Source organism: Oncorhynchus mykiss, chromosome 1 (genome assembly GCF_013265735.2).
Source record: "Oncorhynchus mykiss isolate Arlee chromosome 1, USDA_OmykA_1.1, whole genome shotgun sequence".
Lineage (NCBI taxonomy): Eukaryota > Metazoa > Chordata > Actinopteri > Salmoniformes > Salmonidae > Oncorhynchus > Oncorhynchus mykiss.
In genome coordinates this window covers 81,274,851-81,299,437 of record NC_048565.1, presented here as the reverse complement: position 1 = coordinate 81,299,437, position 24,587 = coordinate 81,274,851, and the positions used below count along the sequence as shown (strand labels likewise).

The 24,587-nt window shown below is 45.8% G+C and overlaps 1 protein-coding gene across 7 annotated transcripts in view; it reads left to right on the top strand.

Annotated features, from left to right (window-relative positions):
* Window positions 1-24,587, top strand: part of LOC110532756 (zinc finger MIZ domain-containing protein 1) — a 273,627-nt gene that overhangs the window by 150,034 nt on the left and 99,006 nt on the right. For 5 of the 7 annotated variants that reach the window (XM_036986812.1, XM_036986819.1, XM_036986832.1 and 2 more), the window contains one exon: window positions 17,232-17,373. The exons of 1 other annotated variant lie outside the window; for it this stretch is intronic. The gene's annotated coding sequence lies outside the window, so the exon portion shown is untranslated. Of the gene's footprint in view, window positions 1-17,171; window positions 17,374-24,587 lie in introns of all 7 variants that reach the window. One more of the 7 variants, XM_036986826.1, reaches the window with a different exon arrangement.

The window sequence follows — 24,587 nt, the reverse complement described above, 5'->3', positions numbered from 1 at the left end:
AAACTAACAGGGAGAAGTGGTGCTAAACTAACAGGGAGAAGTGGTGCTGAACTAACAGGGAGAAGTGGTGCTGAACTAACAGGGAGAAGTGGTGCTGAACTAACAGGGAGAAGTGGTGCTAAACTAACAGGGAGAAGTGGTGCTGAACTAACAGGGAGAAGTGGTGCTAAACTAACAGGGAGAAGTGGTGCTGAACTAACAGGGATAAGTGGTGCTAAACTAACAGGGAGAAGTGGTGCTGAACTAACAGGGAGAAGTGGTGCTGAACTAACAGGGAGAAGTGGTGCTGAACTAACAGGGAGAAGTGGTGCTGAACTAACAGGGAGAAGTGGTGCTGAACTAACAGGGAGAAGTGGTGCTGAACTAACAGGGAGAAGTGGTGCTGAACTAACAGGGAGAAGTGGTGCTGAACTAACAGGGAGAAGTGGTGCTGAACTAACAGGGAGAAGTGGTGCTGAACTAACAGGGAGAAGTGGTGCTAAACTAACAGGGAGAAGTGGTGCTGAACTAACAGGGAGAAGTGGTGCTGAACTAACAGGGAGAAGTGGTGCTAAACTAACAGGGAGAAGTGGTGTTGAACTAACAGGGAGAAGTGGTGCTAAACTAACAGGGAGAAGTGGTGCTGAAATATCAGGGAGAAGTGGTGCTGAACTAACAGGGAGAAGTGGTGCTGAACTAACAGGGAGAAGTGGTGCTGAACTAACAGGGAGAAGTGGTGCTGAACTAACAGGGAGAAGTGGTGCTGAACTAACAGGGAGAAGTGGTGCTGAACTAACAGGGAGAAGTGGTGCTGAACTAACAGGGAGAAGTGGTGCTGAACTATCAGGGAGAAGTGGTGCTGAACTAACAGGGAGAAGTGGTGCTGAACTAACAGGGAGAAGTGGTGCTGAACTAACAGGGAGAAGTGGTGCTGAACTAACAGGGAGAAGTGGTGTTAAACTAACAGGGAGAAGTGGTGCTGAACTAACAGGGAGAAGTGGTGCTGAACTAACAGGGAGAAGTGGTGCTGAACTAACAGGGAGAAGTGGTGCTGAACTAACAGGGAGAAGTGGTGCTGAACTAACAGGGAGAAGTGGTGCTGAACTATCAGGGAGAAGTGGTGCTGAACTATCAGGGAGAAGTGGTGCTGAACTAACAGGGAGAAGTGGTGCTGAACTAACAGGGAGAAGTGGTGTTAAACTAACAGGGAGAAGTGGTGCTGAACTAACAGGGAGAAGTGGTGCTGAACTAACAGGGAGAAGTGGTGCTGAACTAACAGGGAGAAGTGGTGCTGAACTAACAGGGAGAAGTGGTGCTAAACTAACAGGGAGAAGTGGTGCTGAACTAACAGGGAGAAGTGGTGCTGAACTAACAGGGAGAAGTGGTGCTGAACTAACAGGGAGAAGTGGTGATAAACTAACAGGGAGAAGTGGTGCTGAACTAACAGGGAGAAGTGGTGCTGAACTAACAGGGAGAAGTGGTGTTAAACTAACAGGGAGAAGTGGTGCTGAACTAACAGGGAGAAGTGGTGCTGAACTAACAGGGAGAAGTGGTGCTGAACTAACAGGGAGAAGTGGTGCTGAACTAACAGGGAGAAGTGGTGCTAAACTAACAGGGAGAAGTGGTGCTGAACTAACAGGGAGAAGTGGTGCTGAACTAACAGGGAGAAGTGGTGCTGAACTAACAGGGAGAAGTGGTGCTAAACTAACAGGGAGAAGTTATGGACAATAAAGTTGCATGCAGAAACATAAACAGTCAAGTCTCTGGTGGTTGGTGACATCATCCTCCAGTTGAATGTACATTGCCAGTGTCAAGGTAGTCCTCTCTGTTACTGACAGGGAGAGGGATTGTTCTGGAATAGCTGGCCTTGGCGCTTGTGTCTGAGACATGGCTCTACTTCATAATACGAGGTGTAAATATTTGATGAAGCTCGTTACGGTGTTTGTGTGTGTGTAGGGACCAGTGTGTGCATGCGTGTGTGTTTCTCAGTAAACAACGTAGTCTAATGGGGCCCTCCAACGGTAGTGTCTCTGAAAGGGACTACTCATACAGGTTCTGTTGGGCTCGGAACATAAAGGCCACTGCAGCTCCGTTAATGACCTCTACCTCAGCTGTCAATGTAGAGAGACATTTTAGCATTTTGTACCATAACGTACTGCTCCAGTGCTGACTGTGACACACACACACACATTTGTAATTACCCCCATTGAATGCACATTGAATTTGTAAGCTTCTTTCACTACGTTCCCTGCTAGCAGCACAGTTATTGTATGGTCTCAGAGATGTTGAAGTGGTTAGCTACGTAAGTGCATTTCTAGCACAGTCTGCTTGCACGCTGTGTGTCTGTATACTGTCGGTTCAGTATGCCTGTTATGTTCATAACGGCACATGTATCTGGGAGTCTGGCATTAACAGTGTACTCAGATAGGGGTCTGAGAGATGTTCTGTACAACAGCTGTAATTACACACTACACATTCTCCCTCTCTCTCTCTCTCTCTCTCTCTCTCTCTCTCTCTCTCTCTCTCTCTCTCTCTCTCTCTCTCTCTCTCTCTCTCTCTCTCTCTCTCTCTCTCTCTCTCGCTCGCTCGCTCGCTCGCTCGCTCGCTGTCACACACACACTGCTGTTGGGTCAGCAGTTTGGTAATGCTGAAACTGAAGGACATGGTATTTCTCAGTTTACCCGTTCAGCAATCACAGAGAGTGTGAGTTAACAGTCCTGCTGGAGAGCCCTGGCCGTCAATCACACGACACCCTCTCCCTCCTCTCCTCTTCTCTCCCTCGTCTTCTCTCCCTCCCTCCTCTCCCCTCCTGTCCTCTCCCTCGTCTTCTCTCTCTCTCTCCCTCCTCTCCTCTCCCTCGTCTTCTCTCCCTCGTCTTCTCTCCCTCCTCTCCTCTCCCTCCTCTCCTCTCCCTCCTCTCCTCTCCCTCATCTTCTCTCTCTCCCTTCTCTCCTCTCCCTCGTCTTCTCTCCCTCCTCTCCTCTCCCTACTCTCCTCTCCTCTCCCTACTCTCCTCTCATCTCCCTACTCTCTCCTACTCTCACCTCCTGTCCTCTCCCTCCTCTCCTCTCTCTCCTCTCCCTACTCTCTCCTCCTGTCCTCCTTACTCTCCTCTCCTCTCCCTACTCTCCTATCCTCTCCCTACTCTCACCTCCTGTCCTCTCCCTCCTCTCCCCTCCTGTCCTCCCTACTCTCCTCCCCTCTCCTCTCCCTACTCTCCTATCCTCTCCTCTCTCTCCTCTCCCTACTCTCACCTACTCTCACCTCCTGTCCTCTCCCTCCTCTCCTCTCCTCTCCTCCTTGGCTGATTAGAAGGTGATGTCTACATCCTCTGCTCCATGCCGGCCTGGTTTCTAAGTGTCATCTACTGTTTTATTATGTAACATTCTGTGGTACTGTCCACCCTCACAGCCTTGTTTCGTAGGACAAGAACTCATGCTCAGTCACGTGACACATGGCATCTCCACTTTCAGTCTGCAGTCTGCCAGGACATACAATCTACATCAGCAGTTATTTATAGTTCTAGAACACAGGAACATTCTATTGAATACGTTTCTATGGCTTCATTGACTATCATGTGATTCCTAAGTGCAGTTTAACTCAAAACTCTGGTTTTGTAATTCTTGCATTGATCTTCTGTAGGCACTTTAAAAAAAAAAACACACCCACACACGCGCGTGTGCAGGAACACACACACAAAGTACCATGTCTCCCGCGCCCTTGCTCTCAGCACAGTTCTCAATGCTCTTAGATACAACATTTTTGAAACACCGGTGGTATGGCCCCATAGCCCCTTAGGTATCTGGGGCACATACATGTTAAGCTCTGTGTGTGTGTGTGTGTGTGTGTGTGTGTGTGTGTGTGTTTCTCTGTGTGTGCACGCACATATGTGTTGCTCTGTCCTAAAGCTCTGTCCATATTTATAGCCAGCCAACAGCTATCTGATAGCGTCAGACCACAGCTGGCTGCATTGCTGTGCTGGGTGCCACGTAGCTGGACATTACAGCCCTGCTCATCACATGAAAACACAAGTGTACACACAGAAACATTCAGCATTAATCAGGAGTAGATCATAACAGGGTGTTGGTATTCTTTACCTTTTCACAGTCTATGACTGGGGTGAATGCAGAGGTGTGCGTGTGTGTGGGTGTGTGCCCAGACTGTCTTCTCTCATATTGACACTGCATTGTGTGTTTGTGTGTGATTATGAAGACATCATTTCCTCTACGGTGTTGTTGCACCCACCATACTCCAGTGATTTTATTTTACTGAGTTTCTGTTTCAGAGCAGTAATTATTTGCCCCACTACCCCTCAGGTTGTTGGGCTCATCATTGCAGGGTACATTGTGTGTGTTTCTAGTAGCTTTACTGCAGTTGTGTGTGAGTGTGAGGCGGAAAGAGGACAGCTCAGCTGAGTGATGTGGATTGGCTTGTTTGGAAAACACATGACTGCAGAGAATATCAGAGAAATATGGGGAGAGAGAGAGTGGGGGAGAGGGAAGAGAGAGAGTCACTCTGTGCCGTGCTGCAGCCCATAACACATTAGAGCAAATGAATCCATTCCACTGCCTGTTATGGTTGCTCACTCACAGGGTCGGGGAAAGGAGGGGAGGGATGGAGAGCGAGCGTGGCAGGGCTTAGAGGAAGGAGAGGGAAGGGAGGGAGCGTGGCAGGGCTCAGAGGAAGGAGAGGGAGGGAGGGAGCGTGGCAGAGCCTTAAATGAAGGGGAGGGGAGAGTGTTGCTGTAAGCTGCTGGGGGATACAACACATTCAAAGATGAACAGAGAGTAGTAGAGTACCTTCTCCTCTCTCTCCCTCCTTTCTTCCCTCTCTCTCTCTCTCTCCCTCCTCTCTTCTCTCTCTCCCTCCTCTCTTCTCTCTCTCTCCCTCCTCTCTTCCCTCTCTCTCTCTCTCTCCCTCCTCTCTTCCCTCACTCTCTCTCCCTCCTCTCTTCCCTCTCTCTCTCCCTCCTCTCTTCCCTCTCGCTCTCCCTCCTCTCTTCCCTCTCTCTCTCTCCCTCGTCTCTTCCCCCTCTCTCTCCCTCCTCTCTTCCCTCTCTCTCTCTCTCTCCCTCCTCTCTTCCCTCCCTCCCTCCCTCCCTCCCTCCCTCCCTCCCTCCCTCCCTCCCTCCCTCCCTCCCTCCCTCTCTCTCTCCCTCCCTCCCTCCCTCCCTCCCTCTCTCTCTCTCTCTCTCTCTCTCTCTTCCCTCCCCCTCTCTCTCTCCCTCCTCTATTCCCTTTCTCGCTCCCTCCTCTATTCCCTCTCTCTCTCGCTCTCCCTCCTCTCTTCCCCCTCTCTCTCCCTCTCCCTCCTCTCTTCCCCCCCTCTCTCTCCCTCCTCTCTTCCCCCCTCCTCTCTTCCCTCTCTCTCTCTCTCTCTCTCTCTCCCTCTCTTCCCTCCCTCTCTCTCTCTCTCCCTCCTCTCTTCCCTCCCTCCCCCTCTCTCTCTTCCCTCCCCCCTCTCTCTCTCCCTCCTCTCTTCCCTCTCTCTCTCCTCTCTTCCTTCTTTCTCTATCCCTCCTCTCTTCCCTCTCTCTCTCTCCCTCCTCTCTTCCCCCTCTCTCTCTCTCTCTCTCTCTCCCTCCTCTCTTCCCTCTTTCTCTCTCTCTCTCCCTCCTCTCTTCCCTCTCTCTCTCTCTCTCTCTCCCTCCTCTCTTCCCTCTTTCTCTCTCTCTCTCCCTCCTCTCTTCCCTCTTTCTCTCTCTCTCCCTCCTCTCTTCCCTCTTTCTCTCTCTCTCTCCCTCCTCTCTTCCCTCTCTCTCTCTCTCTCTCCCTCCTCTCTCCCCTCTTTCTCTCTCTCTCTCCCTCCTCTCTTCCCTCTCTCGCTGTCTCTCTCTCTCTCCCCCTCCTTTCTTCCCTCTCTCTCTCTCTCTCTCTCTCTCTCTCTCTCTCTCTCTCTCTCTCTCTCTCTCTCTCAATTCAATTCAAGGGCTTTATTGGCATGGGAAACATTGCCAAAGCAAGTGAAGAAGATAATAAACAAAAGTGAAATTAACAGTAAAAATTAACAGTAAACATTACACTCAGAAGTTCCAAAATAATAAATGTTATATTATGTATATGTACAGTGTTGTAACGATGTGCAAATAGTTAAAGTACAAAAGGGAAAATAAATAAACATAAATATGGGTTGTATTTACAATGGTGTTTGTTCTTCACTGGTTGTCCTCTTCTCGTGGCAACAGGTCACAAATCTTGCTGCTGTGATGGCACACTGTGGTATTTTGCCCAGTAGATATGGGAGTTTATCAAAATTGGTTTTGTTATCAAATTATTTGTGAATCTGTGTAATCTGAGGGAAATATGTGTCTCTAATATTGTCATACATTGGGCAGGAGGTTAGGAAGTGCAGCTCAGTTTCCACCTCATTTTATGGGCAGTGTGCACATAGCCTGTCATCTCTTGAGAGCCAGGTCTGCCTACGGCGGCCTTTCTCAATATCAAGGCTATTCTCATTGAGTCTGTACATAGTCAAAGCTTTCCTTAAGTGTGGGTCAGTCACAGTGGTCAGGTTTTCTGCCACTGTGTACTCTCTGTTTGGGGCCAAATAGCATTCTAGTTTGCTCTGTTTTTTTTGTTAGTTCTTGCCAATGTGTTAAGTCATTATCTTTTTTTTCTCATGATTTGGTTAGGTCTAATTGTATTGCTGTCCTGGGGCTCTGTGGGGTCTGTTTGTGAAAAGAGCCCCAGGACCAGCTTGCTTAGGTTCATCTCTCTGTAGGTGATGGCTTTGTTATAGAAGGTTTGGGATTCACTTCCTTTTAGGTGGTTGTAGAATTTAATGGCTCTCTTCTGGATTTTGATAATTAGCGGTTATCGGCCTAATTCTGCTCTGCATGCATTATTTGGTGTTTTACATTGTACACTGAGGATATTTTTGCAGAATTCTGCATGCAGTCTCAATCTGGTGTTCGTCCCATTTTGTGAATCTTTGGTTGGTGAGCGGACCCCAGACCTCACAACTAGAAAGGGCAATGGGTTCTATAACTGATTCAAGTATTTTTAGCCAGATCCTAATTGGTATGTCAAATTGTATGTTCCTTTTAATGGCATATAAGGCCCTTCTTGCCTTGTCTCTAAGATTGTTCACTTCTTTGTGGAAGTTACCTGTGGCACTGATGTTTAGGCCATCGTTTGTGTAGTTTTTCGTGTGCTATAGGGCCACGGTGTCTAGATGGTATTTGTAGTCCTGGCAACTGAACCTTTTTTGGAACACCATTATTTTGGTCTTACTGAGATCTACTGTCAGGGCCCAGGTCTGTCAGGGCCCAGGTCTGACAGAATCTGTGCAGACGTTCTAGGTGTTGCTGTAGGCCCTCCTTGGTTGGTGACAGAAGCACCAGATCATCAGCAAACAGTAGACATTTGACTTCAGATTCTAGTAGGGTGAGGCTGGGTGCTGCAGGCTGTTCTAGTGCCCTCGCTAATTTGTTGATATATACAGTGGCAAGAAAAAGTATGTGAACCCTTTGGAATTTCCACAACAATAGACAAACATAGTGTGCTTAAACTAATAGCACACCAATTATTGTATGTGTCTTGTCTATATTGAATACATCATGTAAACATTCACAGTGTAGGTTGGAAAAAGTATGTGAACCCAGAGGCTAATGACTTCTCCAAAAGCTAATTGGAGTAAGGAGTCAGCTAACCTGGAGTCCAATCAATGAGATTGGAGATATCGGTTAGAGCTGTCCTGCCCTATAAAAAACACTCACAAAATGTGAGTTTGCTACTCACAAGAAGCATTTCCTGATGTGAGCCAGGCCTCAAATGAAAGAAATCTCAGAAGACATCATTTTAAGAATTATTAACTTGCATAAAGCTGAAAAGGGTTACTAAAGTATCTCTAAAAGCCTTGATGTTCATCAGTCCACGGTAAGATAAACTGTCTATAAATGGAGAAAGTTCAACACTGTTGCTACTCTCCCTAGGAGTGGCCGTCCTGCAAAGATGACTGCAAGAGCACCGTGCAGAATGCTTAATAAGGTTAAGGTTAAGAAGAATCCTAAAATGTCAGCTAAAGACTTACAGAAATCATGGGAGGACACCACGGAAGAAGCCACTGCTGTCCAAAAAAAAACATTACTGCATGTCTGAAGTTCGCAAAAGTGCAAAATATTATGTGGACAGATGAAACTACATTTGAGTTGTGGAACATCCAGGTGCACTTTTGCAAACTTCAGATGTGCATCAATAATTTTTTGGGACAGCAGTGGCTTCTTCTGTGGTGTCCTCCCATAAACACACAACACTATGTATGGAGAAAAAAAGGCACAGCACATCAACATCAAAACCTCATCCCAACTGTAAAGTATGGTGGAGGGAGCATCATGGTTTGGGACTGCTTTGCTGCCTCAGGGCCTGGGCAGCTTGTTATCACGAAAAAATTAATTCCCAAGTTTATCAAGACATTTTGCAGGAGAATGTAAGGCTATCTGTCTGCCAATTGAAGCTCAACAGAAGTTGGGTGATGCAACAGGACAATGACCCAAAACACAGAAGTAAATCAATAACAGAATGGATTAAGTGTGGCCCAGTCAGAGTCCTGACCTCAACCTGATTGAGATGCTGTGGTATGACCTCGAGAGCGGTTCACAGCAGACATCCCAAGAATATTGCTAAACTGAAACAGTTTGTAAAGAGGAATGGTCCAAAATTCCTCCTGGCCGTTGTGCAGTTCTGATCCGCAACTACAGAAAATGTTTGGTTGAGGTTATTGCTGCCAAAGGAGGGTCAGCCAGTTATTAAACCCAAGGGTTCACATACTCCCCCCCCCCCCCCTCCCCCCTGCACTGTCAATGTTTACATGGTGTGTTCAATAAAGACATGAAAACGTGTTTGTGTTATTGGTTTAAGCAAACTGTGTTTGTCTATTGTTGTGACCTAGATCAGATTTTATGACCAATATATGCAGAAATCCAGGTATTTCCAAAAGGTTCACATACTTTTTCTTGCCGCTCTATGTTATAGAGGGTGGGCCTTAAGCTGCATCCCTGACTCCCCCCACGGCCCTTTGGAAAGCAATGTGTGTTTTTCCCACATTTTCACCGCACACTTGTTGTTTGTGTACATGGATTTGATAATGTTGTATACTTTTCCTTCAACACCACTTTCCATCAATTTGTATAGCAGACCATCATAGCAAATTGAGTCGAAGGCTTTTTTGAAATCAACAAAGCATGAGAAGACTTTGCCTTTGTTTTGGTTTGTTTGTTTGTCAATTAAGGTGTGCAGGGTGAATACGTGGTCTGTCGTACGGTAATTTGGTAAAAAGCCAATTTGACATTTTCTCAGTACATTGTTTTCACTGAGGAAATGTATGAGTCTGCTGTTAATGATAATGCAGAGGACTTTCTCAAGGTTGCTGTTGATGCATTTCCCACGGTAGTTATTGGGGTCAAATTTGTCTCCACTTTTGTGGATTGGGGTGATCAGCCATTGGTTCCAAATATTTGGAGGATGCCAGAGCTGAGGATGATGTTAGAGTTTAAATATAGCAAATTGGAATTTGTTGTCTGTATATTTGATCATTTCATTGTGGACACCATCAACATCACAGGCCTTTTTGTGTTGGAGGATTTGTATTTTCTTCTGTAATTCATTCAATGTAATTGGAGAATCCAGTGGGTTCTGGGAGTTTTTAATAGTTGATTCTAAGATTTGTATTTGATTATGTTTTTGCTGTTGGTTCTTTGTTATAGAACCAAACAGATTGGAGAAGTGGTTTATCCATACGTCTCCATTTTGGATAGATAACTCTTTGTGTTGTTGATATTTTAGTTTTCTTCCCATTTTCCCAGAAGTGGTTAGAGTCTATGGATTCTTCAATTACATTGAGCTGATTTCTGACGTGCTGTTCCTTCTTTTTCCGTAGTGTAGTTCTGTATTGTTTTAGTGATTCACCATAGTGAAGGTGTAGACTCAGGTTTTCTGGTTCTCTGTTTTTGGTTGGATAGGTTTCACAATTACTTTCTTATGTTTTTGCATTCTTCATCAAACCATTTGTCATTGTTGTTCATTTACTTTGGTTTTCTGTTTGACATTTTTAGATTTGATAGGGAAGCTGAGGTCAAATATACTGTTTAGATTTTCTACTGCCAAGTTTACACCTTCACTATTACAGTGGAACGTTTTGTCCAGGAAGTTGTCTAAAAGGGATTGAATTTGTTGTTGCTTAATTGTTTTTGGTAGGTTTCCACTCTACATTCCTTCCATCTATAGCATTTCTTAATATTACTCAGTTCCTTTGGCTTTGATGCCTCATGTTCAAGTAGACTGTGATTTTGCTGTGATCTAATAGGGGTGTCCGTGGACTGACTGTGAACGCTCTAAGAGAGTCTGGGTTGAGGTCAGTAATAAAGTAGTCTACAGTACTACTGCCAAGAGATGAGCTATAGGTGTACCTAACATAGGAGTCCCCTCGAAGCCTACCATTGACTATGTACATACCCTCTCTCTCTCTCTGACCTCTCTTTCTGACCTCTGACCTCTCTTTCTGACTAGAGAGGAGTGGTGAATGTGGACACCCATTCAAATGAGTGGAATCGGTTATGTCAGCCACACCCTTTGCTGACAGGTATATAAAATAACAGGTATATAAAATTTGATTTGATTTGAACATCTATCACACCACCATGCAATCTCCATAGACAAACATTGGCAGTAGAATGGCCTTACTGAAGAGCTCTGACTTTCAACGTGGCACTGTCATAGGATGCCACCTTTCCAACAGTTTGTCAAATTTCTGCCCTGCTAGTTCTGTCCTGGTCAACTGTAAGTGTTATTGTGAAGTGGAAATGTCTAGGGGCAACAACAGCTCAGCCACAAAGTGGTAGGCCACACAAGCTCAAAATCATCTGACCTCGGTTGCAACACTGTCTCTGGAAGCAACGTCAGCACAAGAACTGTTCTTCGGGAGCTTCATGAAATGACTTTCCATGACCGAGCAGCCGCACACAAGCCTAAGATCACCATGTGCAATGCCAGGCATCGCCTGGAGTAATGTTAAGCTTTCCTCCATTGGACTCTTTAGTGGTGGAAACACGTTCTCTAGAGTGATGAATCACACTTCACCATCTGGCAGTATGACGGACGAATATGGGTTTGGCGGATGCCAGGAAAACACTACCTGTCCCAACGCTACCTGTCCCAAAATGTCTTAGGGTAGGAGTGCTGATCTAGGATCATTTCCCTCTAGGATCTAAAAGGCAAAACTGATCCTTGATCAGCAGTCAGGCCCAGACTGTCTTCTCTCATATTGACACTGCATTGTGTGTTTGTGTGTGATTATGAAGACATATCATTTCCTCTACAGTGTTGTTGCCCACCATACTCCAGTGATTTTATATTACTGAGTTTCTGTTTCAGAGCAGTAATTATTTGCCCCACTACCCCTCAGGTTGTTGGGCTCATCATTGCAGGGTACATTGTGTGTGTTTGTAGTAGCTTTACTGCAGTGTGTGGTTTTGTGGTTTGGTTATTTGTAGTAGCTTTACTGCAGTGTGTGGTTTTGTGGTTTGGTTGTTTGTAGTAGCTTTACTGCAGTGTGTGGTTTTGTGGTTTGGTTATTTGTAGTAGCTTTACTGCAGTGTGTGGTTTGGTTATTTGTAGTAGCTTTACTGCAGTGTGTGGTTTTGTGGTTTGGTTATTTGTAGTAGCTTTGGTTATTTTGATTCACCACGGCCTCCTGTCGCTTTTTAAGGCTTGTTAAATGCACAACATAATTCTGTGTGTTTGTGTGTGTTTGTGTGTGTGTGTGTGTGTGTGTGTGTAAGCCTTGCTCTGCACCACTGGTAAGTGGAACTCGACACAGCTGATGAGGTTATTGAAGAGGCAATTCACCTGCAACTCCACACAAACACACACACACACACACACAAAGCTTGAAAACACATTTTGGGACACATGTACCCTGAAAAACCCATTATTACCCACAATTCAAAATGAGTTTTCAGTACTTTTTAATGAATTTATCATCCTTGGAAAGAAGTGGTGAAGCAGAGTAGCACAGCAAGCTGTTTCATCAGACAGTGATGGACATGTTTCTGCTCTGAGACAGATAACATGAACTATTATTTCTCTGTGTTATTTTGATAGTAAGGACATGGAGTAGCTAGCTGTGCTTTCATCTCAGGGATTTTCCAGTACTTTCCAGCAGGAGTCGAGAGAAATAGAAGGAAGAGGGGAGAGAGGGAGGTGGAGGAGAAGGGAGGAGAGGAGAAGAGAAGAGAGGGAGGTGGAGAGAAGGAGAGGAGAGGGAGGTGGAGAGGAGAGAGGAAAAGCAAGGGAAATGGAGGAGAAGAGAGGATAGGAGAGAGAAGGGAAAGGAGGAGAGGAGAAGGGAGGAAACGAGAGGAGGAGAAGGGAATTGGAGAAGGGAGGGAAATAGAGGAGAATAGAGAGTAGAGCAGAGAGTAGAGCGAGGAGAATACTTACATGGTTCAAGCAGACCACCATAGTCCCTGTGCCCAAGAAAGTGAAGGTAAACTGCCTAAATGGTTACCGCCCCGTAGCACTCACGTCGGTAGCCATGAAGTGCTTTGAAAGGTTGGTCATGGCTCACATCAACACCGGAAACCCTGGACCCACTCAACCTAGACAACCCTGGACCCACTCATCCCGGAAACCCTGGACCCACTCAACCTGGAAACCCTGGACCCACTCAACCCGGAAACCCTGGACCCACTCATCCCGGAAAACCCTGGACCCACTCATCCCGGAAACCCTGGACCCACTCATCCCGGAAACCCTGGACCCACTCATCCCGGAAACCCTGGACCCACTCATCCCGGAAACCCTGGACCCACTCATCCCGGAAACCCTGGACCCACTCATCCCGGAAACCCTGGACCCACTCATCCCGGAAACCCTGGACCCACTCATCCCGGAAATCCTGGACCCACTCATCCCGGAAACCCTGGACCCACTCATCCCGGAAACCCTGGACCCACTCAACCTGGAAACCCTGGACCCACTCATCCCGGAAAACCTTGACTCACGCCTACCGCCCCAACAGATCCACTGATGACACAATCCCACTCCACACTGCCCTTTCCCACCTGGACAAAGGGAACACCTATGTGAGAATGCTGTTCATAGACGACAGCTCAGCGTTCAACACCATAGTGCCCTCAAAGCTCATCAATAAGCTAAGGACCCTGGGAATAAACACCTCCCTCTGCAACTTCCTGATGGGCCTCCCCCAGGTGTTATGGGTAGGCATCAACACATCTGCCATACTGAACCTAAACACGGGGGCCCCTCAGTGGTGCTTAGTCCCCTCCTGTATTCCCTGTTCACCCACGGCTGCGTTGCCGTGCACAACTCCAACCCAATAATTAAGTTTGCTGACGACACAACAGTGGTAGGCCTGATCACCGACAACTATGAGACAGCCTATAGGGAGGAGGCCAGAGATCTGGCCGTGTGGTGCCAGGACAACAACCTATCCCTCAATGTGAGCAAGACAAACGAGCTGATCGTGGACTATAGGAAAAGGAGGGCCGAACACACCCCCATTCACATCGACAGGGCTGTAGTGGAGCGGGTTGAGAGTTTCAAGTTCCTTGGTGTCCACATCACGGTTCAAACACACCAAGACAGTTGTGAAGAGAGCACGACAACACCTTTTACCCCTCAGGAGACTGAAAAGATTTGGCATGGGTCCCCAGATCCTCAAAAAGTTCTACAGCTGCACCATCGAGAGCATCCTGACCGGTTGCATCACCGCCTGGTATGGCAACTCCTCTGCATCTGACCTTAAGGTGCGACAGAGGCTACTGCGTTCGGCCCAGTACATCACTGGGGCCAAGTTTCCTGCAATCCAGGAGCCCCCCTTTGTTTTCACACTGCTGCTACTCGCTGTTTAATATCTATGCATAGTCACTTTACCCCTACCTACATCTACAAATTACCTCTAACCTGTACCCCCACACATTTTTATTTATTTTTTTTTATTTTACCTTTATTTAACCAGGTAGGCAAGTTGAGAACAAGTTCTCATTTACAATTGCGACCTGGCCAAGATAAAGCAAAGCAGTTCGACAGATACAACAACACAGAGTTACACATGGAGTAAAACAAACATACAGTCAATAATAAAGTATAAACAAGTCTATATACAATGTGAGCAAATGAGGTGAGAAGGGAGGTAAAGGCAAAAAAAGGCCTTGGTGGCAAGGTAAATACAATATAGCAAGTAAAACACTGGAATGGTAGTTTTGCAATGGAAGAATGTGCAAAGTAGAAATAAAAATAATGGGGTGCAAAGGAGCAAAATAAATAAATAAATTAAATACAGTTGGGAAAGAGGTAGTTGATAGGGCTAAATTATATGTGGGCTATGTACAGGTGCAGTAATCTGTGAGCTGCTCTGACAGTTGGTGCTTAAAGCTAGTGAGGGAGATAAGAGTTTCCAGTTTCAGAGATTTTGACTCGGTACCGGTAACCCTGTATATAGCCTCGGTACCGGTAACCCTGTATATAGTCTCGGTACCGGTAACCCTGTATATAGCCTCGGTACCGGTAACCCTGTATATAGCCTCGGTACCGGTAACCCTGTATATAGTCTCGGTACCGGTAACCCTGTATATAGCCTCGGTACCGGTAACCCTGTATATAGCCTCGGTACCGGTAACCCTGTATATAGTCTCGGTACCGGTAACCCTGTATATAGTCTCGGTACCGGTAACCCTGTATATAGGCTCGGTACCTGTAACCCTGTATATAGCCTCGGTACCGGTAACCCTGTATATAGTCTCGGTACCGGTAACCCTGTATATAGTCTCGGTACCGGTAACCCTGTATATAGCCTCGGTACCGGTAACCCTGTATATAGCCTCGGTACCGGTAACCCTGTATATAGCCTCGGTACCGGTAACCCTGTATACAGCCTTGGTACCGGTAACCCTGTATATAGTCTCGGTACCGGTAACCCTGTATATAGCCTCGGTACCGGTAACCCTGTATATAGCCTCGGTACCGGTAACCCTGTATACAGCCTCGGTACCGGTAACCCTGTATACAGCCTCGGTACCGGTAACCCTGTATATAGTCTCGGTACCGGTAACCCTGTATATAGCCTCGGTACCGGTAACCCTGTATATAGCCTCGGTACCGGTAACCCTGTATATAGCCTCGGTACCGGTAACCCTGTATATAGTCTCGGTACCGGTAACCCTGTATATAGTCTCGGTACCGGTAACCCTGTATATAGTCTCGGTACCGGTAACCCTGTATATAGCCTCGGTACCGGTAACCCTGTATATAGCCTCGGTACCGGTAACCCTGTATATAGCCTCGGTACCGGTAACCCTGTATATAGTCTCGGTACCGGTAACCCTGTATATAGTCTCGGTACCGGTAACCCTGTATATAGTCTCGGTACCGGTAACCCTGTACATAGCTTCGGTACCGGTAACCCTGTACATAGCCTCGGTACCGGTAACCCTGTATATAGCCTCGGTACCGGTAACCCTGTATATAGCCTCGGTACCGGTAACCCTGTATATAGTCTCGGTACCGGTAACCCTGTATATAGCCTCGGTACCGGTAACCCTGTATATAGCCTCGGTACCGGTAACCCTGTATATAGCCTCGGTACCGGTAACCCTGTATACAGCCTTGGTACCGGTAACCCTGTATATAGTCTCGGTACCGGTAACCCTGTATATAGCCTCGGTACCGGTAACCCTGTATATAGCCTCGGTACCGGTAACCCTGTATACAGCCTCGGTACCGGTAACCCTGTATACAGCCTCGGTACCGGTAACCCTGTATATAGTCTCGGTACCGGTAACCCTGTATATAGCCTCGGTACCGGTAACCCTGTATATAGCCTCGGTACCGGTAACCCTGTATATAGCCTCGGTACCGGTAACCCTGTATATAGTCTCGGTACCGGTAACCCTGTATATAGTCTCGGTACCGGTAACCCTGTATATAGTCTCGGTACCGGTAACCCTGTATATAGCCTCGGTACCGGTAACCCTGTATATAGCCTCGGTACCGGTAACCCTGTATATAGCCTCGGTACCGGTAACCCTGTATATAGTCCCGGTACCGGTAACCCTGTATATAGTCTCGGTACCGGTAACCCTGTATATAGCCTCGGTACCGGTAACCCTGTATATAGTCTCGGTACCGGTAACCCTGTATATAGTCTCGGTACCGGTAACCCTGTATATAGTCTCGGTACCGGTAACCCTGTATATAGCCTCGGTACCGGTAACCCTGTATATAGTCTCGGTACCGGTAACCCTGTATATAGCCTCGGTACCGGTAACCATGTATATAGTCTCGGTACCGGTAACCCTGTATATAGCCTCGGTACCGGTAACCCTGTATATAGCCTCATTATTGTTATTTTATTGTTACTTTTTATTTAATGTTTTACTTTAATTTATTTTGGTTAAGGTCTTGTAAGTAAGCATTTCACAGTAAGGTCTACCTGTTGTATTCGGTGAATTTGACTAATAACATTTGATTTTATGATTTTTGTTTGTTGGAAAGGTGGCATCCTATGTCTATGGAGATTACATGGCTGTGTGCTTGATTTTATACACCTGTCAGCAACGGTGTGGCTGAAGTAGCCAAACCCACTCATTTGAAGGGGTGTCCACATACTTTTGTATTTATAGTGTGTATGAATGTACAGTATGGAATTATGCACACACACACACACACACACACACACACACACACAGCAGAGCTATTCCATGCTGTCAGTAGCTCCTTAGATACCTGTGGCTGAAAATACAACAAAGCCTGTCCAACAAGTATTAGCAGAACATTGATGCTTCTATTTCATGAGATACAGTACAAAGTCACTGACACGACTAGTCCACTACATCACCAAGGTTAGGCTCAATTCCTTTTCAATTCAGGAAGTACAATGAAACTACATTTCCAATTCTCTTCAATGCTTTTTAATTGGGAACATTTGGAATTGGAATTTGTTTTACTTTCTGAATTGACTGGAAATGAAATGGATTTGAGCCCAACCCTGATCACTACTACATGCTGCCCTAATACATGGCTGTTGTTGACTCCTATAGCATCTAACCTTAGGAATGTACAGCCACGTGTTAGTCAGGGTAATACCACCCAGTGATATTCCAGTGCCCCAGCCACTGTCTACTGTATGTGTGACTGTTAATCAACCAGTATACAACTCTAACCCCACTACCACAGATACATTTAAACGGAAAGCTGACGTCCTATCTTACTGTCCTGTCTCTCCGCTCCAATCAGCCAATCCCAACGAGGAGCTGCGGTTGACCTTCCCGGTCCGGGACGGCGTGGTATTGGAACCTTTCCGGTTGGAACACAACCTCGCCGTCAGTAATCACGTCTACCACCTGCGACCGTCGGTACATCAGACCCTCATGTGGAGGTGAGATATGGAGAGACAGACACACACACATTCGACCGTCCATGGAGTCTTTTTCTGTACCTCTACAAATGTTCTTCCTCTAATAGAATGGCCTATCCATGGCAACCATGATGTTAACATTCCCTGGACAATATTGATTGCTGCATTCAGCGCATGGACAGGAGAGGAAGATAGGAGGGAGAGGAGAGAAGAGAAGGACCATGCGTTAACCTGGACAGTGAGACAGAAAGAATTAACACAACCTCCCTACTTCACAGAAACAGAACAAGATGCTACAACAAAGCTCCCTCCCCACCACACTCCCTCCCTCCCTCCCTCACTCCCTGTAGAACCATGTTTTCACCTCGCTTGGTTTCCTCCAGACGTGGAGGTTCCTGCTATAGAGATCACAAACAAAGGCATTGCCTACAGGGGGGAGATGGAGAGAAAGAGAGGCAGAGAGAGGTTGTGCAGAGAGAGGGGGCTGAGCCGAGAGAAAGAGAGGTTGAGGAGATGGGGGTTAAGGAGAGAGGGGGGGGGCTCAAGCCCTCTCCTTTTCTCTCTCCATTTCTCTCCATCCCTTTCAATCTTTCTAATTGTCTTTCCCTGGTTCTGTAGTAGTAGTTAGAGTTCAGTTTAGGGTCGGAAGGGGAGACAGTTCATCAGTAGCCACAAGGTCAGACAGTGGAGCAGTGGTAGAGGGCTGGAGAGTCAGTGTGTCCCTGTGAGTGGTGCACTGATCTACTGCAGGTCTGCCTAGCTGCAGGTCTGCCTGTCTGCAGGTCTGCCTGTCTGCCTATCTGCAGGTCTGCCTATCTGCAGGTCTGTCTATCTGCAGGTCTGCCTATCTGCAGGTCTGCCTATCTGCAGGTCTGCCTATCTGCAGGTCTGCCTATCTGCAGGTCTGCCTATCTGCAGGTCTGCCTATCTGCAGGTCTGCCTATCTTCAGTTGTACCTGACTGCACGTGTGCCTGGTTGCAGGGATGCCTGGCTGCAGGTCTAAGCGGTTGCAGGTCTGAGAGGCTGCGGTGCTTTGGAGGGATTTGTAGCGCTTGTAAACTCTTACGGGAGCCCTTAGTAGGCTGCAGACGGAGTGATATGATGTGAGGAGGCTGGGAAGGACTGCAGTGGGAGAGAGTGTGGAGACACCTGCTGGAACATATCTGTAATTGCGGCCAGCGCTGTCTGTTCTGAGGACACTATTCCTCCAGTTTTGTAGCACTGATTGTCTTCACTGCCCTCCCACAAGATTTGCACTTTTACCTGACAACGACACTGAGTACGGTTACATACGTACAATAATGTGTTTATTGTGGATAGTCAGATTAATATAATAGTTTGATTAGAACGTTTACATGCTTTGCAAGAAGAACGATTTCCCTAATAAACCTGTTTACATGGACACATCTGAAATCAGGCCACCTGATGGCAATCTGAAAATAAACATTCTACCACAACGAAGATATTATTTCTGGAAAGCATATTTGATTCTGATTTCGGACATATAAAGGTTTTTATGTGAAAACTACCTTTAAGACACATGCATTCAGTTGTTCTGAACTCACTTCCCTCGCACTAAAGAGGGAGGCTCTCGGCTGGTGCTAGCACATACACAAATCAATTACACTGCTGGAACGTCGATTAAGGTGTTTACATGTCCTAATAATTTGAACCGTTGCTCAGACAACCAGGTGTTTAAATCGCCGTATGCTTACTTTGATTTTGACCTCACGCTGATTAAGATAAGCAGAGGAAGGTGTTTACATGTCCTAATAATTTGAACCGTTGCTCAGACAACCAGGTGTTTAAATCACCGTATGCTTACTTTGATTTTGACCTCACGCTGATTAAGATAAGCAGAGGAAGGTGTTTACATGACTATTTCATAGTCTGTCTTCTGCCATAATCAGTTAATATGGAATTATTACTGTGCATGTAAACGTACTCAATGTTACAGTAGATTATGTTGTGTGTTTTGGATCATAATGAATCACGGCTCTGGTTTTTCCGTGTGTTGTCCAACATTTTCACATGTCCTCAGCAAGTGATGTCTCAAAACAATTGCAATAACTCCTTTGAGTAGACTATATTTTCCTTTGAGTGGGTTGTATTCTCCTTTGAGTGGGTTGTATTTTCCTTTGAGTGGGTTGTATTTTCCTTTGAGTGGGTTGTATTTTCCTTTGAGTGGGTTGTATTTTCCTTTGAGTGGGTTGTATTCTCCTTTGAGTGGGCTATATTCTCCTTTGAGTGGGCTATATTCTCCTTTGAGTGGGCTATATTCTCCTTTGAGTGGGCTATATTCTCCTTTGAGTGGGCTATATTCTCCTTTGAGTGGGCTATATTCTCCATTGAGTGGGCTATATTCTCCTTTGAGTGGGCTATATTCTCCTTTGAGTGGGTTGTATTTTCCTTTGAGTGGGTTGTATTCTCCTTTGAGTGGGCTATATTCTCCTTTGAGTGGGTTGTATTCTCCTTTGAGTGGGTTGTATTTTCCTTTGAGTGGGCTATATTCTCCTTTGAGTGGGCTATATTCTCCTTTGAGTGGGCTATATTCTCCTTTGAGTGGGTTGTATTTTCCTTTGAGTGGGCTATATTCTCCTTTGAGTGGGTTGTATTCTCCTTTGAGTGGGTTGTATTTTCCTTTGAGTGGGCTATATTCTCCTTTGAGTGGGTTGTATTCTCCTTTGAGTGGGCTATATTCTCCTTTGAGTGGGTTGTATTTTCCTTTGAGTGCGTTGTATTCTCCTTTGAGTGGGCTATATTCTCCTTTGAGTGGGCTATATTCTCCTTTGAGTGGGCTATATTCTCCTTTGAGTGGGCTATATTCTCCATTGAGTGGGCTATATTCTCCTTTGAGTGGGCTATATTCTCCTTTGAGTGGGTTGTATTTTCCTTTGAGTGGGTTGTATTCTCCTTTGAGTGGGCTATATTCTCCTTTGAGTGGGTTGTATTTTCCTTTGAGTGGGTTGTATTCTCCTTTGTGTGGGCTATATTCTCCTTTGAGTGGGCTATATTCTCCTTTGAGTGGGCTATATTCTCCTTTGAGTGGGTTGTATTCTCCTTTGAGTGGGCTATATTCTCCTTTGAGTGGGCTATATTCTCCTTTGAGTGGGCTATATTCTCCTTTGAGTGGGCTATATTCTCCTTTGAGTGGGCTATATTCTCCTTTGAGTGGGTTGTATTTTCCTTTGAGTGGGTTGTATTCTCCTTTGAGTGGGCTATATTCTCCTTTGAGTGGGTTGTATTTTCCTTTGAGTGGGTTGTATTCTCCTTTGTGTGGGCTATATTCTCCTTTGAGTGGGCTATATTCTCCTTTGAGTGGGCTATATTCTCCTTTGAGTGGGTTGTATTCTCCTTTGAGTGGGCTATATTCTCCTTTGAGTGGGCTATATTCTCCTTTGAGTGGGCTATATTCTCCTTTGAGTGGGCTATATTCTCCTTTGAGTGGGCTATATTCTCCTTTGAGTGGGTTGTATTTTCCTTTGAGTGGGTTGTATTCTCCTTTGAGTGGGCTATATTCTCCTTTGAGTGGGTTGTATTTTCCTTTGAGTGGGTTGTATTCTCCTTTGTGTGGGCTATATTCTCCTTTGAGTGGGCTATATTCTCCTTTGAGTGGGCTATATTCTCCTTTGAGTGGGTTGTATTCTCCTTTGAGTGGGCTATATTCTCCTTTGAGTGGGCTATATTCTCCTTTGAGTGGGCTATATTCTCCTTTGAGTGGGCTATATTCTCCTTTGAGTGGGTTGTATTTTCCTTTGAGTGGGTTGTATTCTCCTTTGAGTGGGCTATATTCTCCTTTGAGTGGGTTGTATTTTCCTTTGAGTGGGTAGTATTCTCCTTTGAGTGGGCTATATTCTCCTTTGAGTGGGCTATATTCTCCTTTGAGTGGGCTATATTCTCCTTTGAGTCGGATATATTCTCCTTTGAGTGGGATATATATTCTCCTTTGAGTGGGTTGTATTCTCCTTTGAGTGGGCTATATTCTCCTTTGAGTGGGTTGTATTCTCCTTTGAGTGGGTTGTATTCTCCTTTGAGTGGGCTATATTCTCCTTTGAGTGGGTTGTATTCTCCTTTGTGTGGGCTATATTCTCCTTTGAGTGGGCTATATTCTCCTTTGAGTGGGCTATATTCTCCTTTGAGTGGGCTATATTCTCCTTTGAGTGGGCTATATTCTCCTTTGAGTGGGCTATATTCTCCTTTGAGTGGGCTATATTCTCCTTTGAGTGGGTTGTATTTTCCTTTGAGTGGGTTGTATTCTCTATTGAGTGGGCTATATTCTCCTTTGAGTGGGTTGTATTTTCCTTTGAGTGGGTTGTATTCTCCTTTGAGTGGGCTATATTCTCCTTTGAGTGGGCTATATTCTCCTTTGAGTGGGCTATATTCTCCTTTGAGTCGGATATATTCTCCTTTGAGTGGGATATATATTCTCCTTTGAGTGGGTTGTATTCTCCTTTGAGTGGGCTATATTCTCCTTTGAGTGGGTTGTATTCTCCTTTGAGTGGGTTGTATTCTCCTTTGAGTGGGCTATATTCTCCTTTGAGTGGGTTGTATTCTCCTTTGAGTGGGTTGTATTCTCCTTTGAGTGGGCTATATTCTCCTTTGAGTGGGCTATATTCTCCTTTGAGTGGGCTATATTCTCCTTTGAGTGGGCTATACTCTCCTTTGAGTGGGATATACTCTCCTTTGAGTGGGTTGTATTCTCCTTTGAGTGGGCTATATTCTCCTTTGAGTGGGTTGTATTCTCCTTTGAGTGGGCTATATTTTCCTTTGAGTGGGTTGTATTCTCCTTTGAGTGGGCTATATTCTCCTTTGAGAGGGTTGTATTCTCCTTTGAGTGGGTTGTATTCTCCTTTGAGTGGGTTGTATTCTCCTTTGAGTGGGCTATATTTTCCTTTGAGTGGGTTGTATTCTCCTTTGAGTGGGCTATATTCTCCTTTGAGTGGGCTATATTCTCCTTTGAGTGGGTTGTATTCTCCTTTGAGTGGGCTTTATTCTCCTTTGAGTGGGTTATATTCTCCTTTGAGTGGGCTATATTCTCCTTTGAGTGGGTTGTATTCTCCTTTGAGTGGGCTATATTCTCCTTTGAGTGGGCTGTATTCCAGGTAATTCTACTCCTATAATCCCTAATCTCCTAGTATTAGTAATACATGCACTGTTTTACCTCAGATAAGTGTCCCCTTGAACTTTTACCTTGGAGCTTAATGAAAGTGCTTCATTACAACTCTATTACTGTCCGTCCGTCCCTCCCTCCCTCCCTCCCTCCCTCCCTCCCTCCCTCCCTCCCTCCCTCCCTCCCTCCCTCCCTCCCTCCCTCCCTCCCTCCCTCCCTCCCTCCCTCCCTCCCTCCCAAGCCTTGAATGCAATAAAATCCAGTCCACAAAGCTCCTGAGCTGAGCAACATCTCTTCTCCCTCCTTCACTTTCTCTCCCTCTCTTTTCCTCCATCCTGCCACTCTCACCTTCTCTTCCACCCTTTTCCTTTCTTCTTCCATCCTATCTTTCTTAGTCTTTACATTCCATATCCCTTCTCTCTCTCCCTCTCCTTCTCCCCTCTCCACCCATTCCTTTCTGCTTTTCAGCATGGTATCATAAACGTAAGCCTTTATCAGCTCTGAGCAGGGCTGTAGAACCCTGGCTACCCCAGTGCATCATGGGGGGTTGTTTCGCAGTGTTCTTTGTTTGGAGGAATTTGTAGCTGTGATGGAGATAAACGTGGCATGATGGAGGAATGAGGGATAGAGGAGTGACTGATTTACCACCACTACACCTATTAATCCATCGTCTTCTCCCTCTGAGCCACCCCACCACATCAATTACAGAGGTAGAGAGGGAGGACGGGGGAGAGGTAGTGAGAAAGAGTGAGAGGGGAGAAATAGTGAGATCGAGGGGAAAGGTAGAGCGAAGGAGAGCGAGAGGGATGGAGATAAGAGAGGGAATGAGGGAGAAAAAGAGACACAGAGAGAGAGAGGCTGTACTCTCTGCTGTGAGGAGTAGCTGTACTAGTCAATCAGAGGGGCAGACAGTATTGATAACCTTAAACAGGAGGTGTGCTGCTGCCTGTCTGTCTTTTTACTGGGAGATAATGCGTATGGTGACGTCACCCAGGGCTTTGTGGGGGACCTCTCCCCCTAAGCGATGTGTAATTGGGGCCAGGATTTTGTAGGATGAGCTGTTCACGTAGGTAATAGCCAACAGCAACATTATTTTTGTTAGATTATGTTCACGTAGGTGATGATCATCATCATTAACGTTGTTGTTTTCAACATAACTGGATTGCAGTGAAACGTAAATCCAGTAATCAAGTAGCTACTTAGTGCATTTTAGATTTGGTTCTGGGTTCCAAGATTACTTACAGTTGAAGTCGGAAGTTTACATAAACCGTAGCCAAATACATTTAAACTCAGTTTCACAATTCCTGATATTTAATCCTAGTAACAATTCCCTGTCCTAGGTCAGTTAAGATCACCACTTTATTTTAAGAATGTGAAATGTCAGAATAATAGTAGAGAGAATGATTTATTTCAGCTTTAATTTCTTTCATCACATTCCCAGTGGGTCAGAAGTTTACATACACTCAATTAGTATTTGGTAGCATAGCCTTTAAATTGTTTAACTTGGGTCAAACGTTTCGGGTAGCCTTCCACAAGCTTCCCACAATAAGTCAGGTGAATTTTGGCCCATTCCTCCTGACAGAGCTGGTGTAACTGAGTCAGGTTAGTCGGCCTCCTTGCTCGCACACACCTTTTCAGTTCTGCCCACACATTTTCTATTGGATTGAGGTCTGGGCTTTGTGATGACCACTCCAATGCCTTGACTTTGTTTTCCTTAAGCCATTTTGCCACAACTTTAGAAGTATGCTTGGGGTCATTGTCCATTTGGAAGACCCATTTGAGACCAAGCTTTAACTTCCTGACTGATGTCTTGAGATGTTGCTTCAATATATCCACATCATTTTCCTACCTCATTATGCCATCTATTTTGTGAAGTGCACCAGTCCCTCCAGCAGCAAAGCACCCCCACAACATGATGCTGCCACCCCCGTGCTTCACGGTTGTGATGGTGTTCTTCGGCTTGCAAGCCTCCCCCTTTTTCTTCCAAACATAACGATGGCCATTATGGCCAAACAGTTCTATTTTTGTTTCATCAGACCAGAGGACATTTCTCCAAAAAGTAGGATCTTTGTCCCCATGTGCAGTTGCAATCCGTAGTCTGGCTTTTTTATGGTGGTTTTGGAG